At 35.6% G+C, this 2,138-nt stretch overlaps 1 long non-coding RNA gene across 1 annotated transcript; it reads right to left on the reverse strand.

Moving 5' to 3' along the window:
* Positions 1-1,451: 1,451 nt before the first annotated feature.
* On the reverse strand, positions 1,452-1,896 carry LOC115236584. The gene is made up of 2 exons (XR_003884215.1): positions 1,721-1,896; positions 1,452-1,542 (listed from the first exon to the last, which is right to left on the reverse strand). It is a non-coding gene; the product is annotated as an uncharacterized LOC115236584 (long non-coding RNA).
* Positions 1,897-2,138: the final 242 nt, after the last annotated feature.

A 2,138-nucleotide genomic window follows, 5' to 3' on the forward strand; every position in this document is an offset into this window, starting at 1 on the left:
GACTAAACAAATGAGCACAAACGAATATCACTATAAACGAATGAGAAATGATTAATTATTTATTTTCTAAAAAAATTCTTTTAGATAATTTTTTTTATAAAATTATTGACTAACGTTTCTTTTCACTGATATATTTGATACGGATCGATATTCACTGATTCTCGTAAAAAGAGAAAGCAAAGGGAAGAAGGGAAGATTTAGGGATGACAGACAAAGACGTGCGGACATCTATAAGAAAGTGAGGTAAAAGTTGTCGCGGTTTAAGGTCCGCACGCGCGTTAGTCCCGATTATGTGTTCCGAAAAAAGGACCTTTAGGAAAGAAGAACGAGGTAGGCAGGTAGGGAGGGAGGGGGTGGAAGGATCCCAGGAAGGAAAGAAAACGGAACGTGGCGGCCGAAGGAAGGAAGGAAGCCCCGGCTTTAATTCCTGCTATTATTGAAATACGCAACCGCCACGTGCCAAGGGACGACGGGGTTCTTCTTCCTCTGCCCCCGTTCGATAACCCTCCCCCTTCCCTTCTTTAACCACGAACAACCGGAACGTCCCTTTCGGCGCATCTCACGCGAAAAAGTAAAATGCAGCCGACGGGTTGCACCGACGGGTCGGACGCGAGACCTGCCGCAACAGAAATTTGTGAGTCGATCGTATGAGGGGTAAGCTCGTATCGTGTCTTATCGCATTCTCAGAGGGGGATGCGGTGAGACGAAAAGCGAAATAAGAATCGATAAGAGAATGAAATCAGAAATTATTAATTTATAATCGAATCATTTCTTCATGGGACGGGATTTTGGTCTTTGTTTTCTCTTCTACGTTATTTGTTTCTCCCAAGCAAGAAAGACTATCTTAAATCCTTACAATAGAAAAAATAATATTTTACCAGAGTATCTTCTTTTTTCTACTTTTGGTTGTGTATTTGACGGAATAATTTCTTCGAAATTTTTTCTTTATTTTTTCTATCGATAGAAACTGATAATGACAATACATTTTATCAATGTAAACAAAATATTTTATCAACGTAAATAATGCTAGACAATAGATTAGATTTGATTTACAAAACGCGTCTTTTATTAGAGTTAGAAGACATATTTGTGTCTCGTTCCAAGTTACAAACAGTCAGGTCCGATAGGTCAGCAAACAACAAGACAAATCGTGTATCTAATAAGCGGTTTACCTAAATTTGAGAGTATCTTACATAAAGAAAAATGCTGCTCTGCCAATTAAAAGATAACATCTTTGATAGCCATAATAAAAAAAATATTATTATCATCTATATCTATCTATATACCTATATTAAATGATTTAAATATTTAAATATAATGCACATTGCGCGCGCGTAGCAATGCCGAGTTTTTTACATTAATTTTGCGACTCTCTTTTATCTTTATATAATCATATAATCATATAATATATCAAGAAAGATTTATATATTCTGTTTGCTTCTCGTTTTTTCATTTCTTCTTTTTTTTCTTCTTTTTCTGCCGCAATATTATCCAAAAATTCTTCCATAATGTTTTCGATCCGTTTTCTCTTTTTCGGCGGATCTGTAATAGATAATATAAAAACGTTACACTATGACAAATAAGAACCAAATTAAATTAATATTAATTTTCTTCATCTTGCTTGCACATTTTGCACTTATATTATAAATGTATACTGACTATTGACTATATATTATTCAGAATTGTTGTTATCCACTAATACACAAATACAAAAACTTACTTTTTGATTTAACGGAAGAAAATACTGATAACGACGATCCTTCCTGATTTGGATCCGATGGACCATCACTTGTAGCAATTGCAGGAGGCGAAATGGACGCTTTGTCGGCAAATAGTGAATCCATAACCTATTGCATAATAGGGATAATATATTAAATATACAAATATATTAGATGCGTATCTTGCAAAAAAGTTTAATAAAAGTTTATAAAATCAAAACTACACTCTTGAATCAATAAACACGCGTGTATCCTCGATGTCGCACGTCTGATTCTCCAAGGCAGTAATTAGCATAAATATATTAATGACAGTCTTTAGAGTCGCTCACTGACAGCTCGCGAAACCGCTAATGACAGCGCTCGGCGGTCGGCCAAGTGTTAAAGATGCAAATCTCCTTCGTGTGTGCGGGGCACGTTTTA

Source organism: Formica exsecta, unplaced genomic scaffold (genome assembly GCF_003651465.1).
Source record: "Formica exsecta isolate Colony F162 unplaced genomic scaffold, ASM365146v1 scaffold258, whole genome shotgun sequence".
NCBI classification, from domain to species: Eukaryota; Metazoa; Arthropoda; class Insecta; order Hymenoptera; family Formicidae; genus Formica; species Formica exsecta.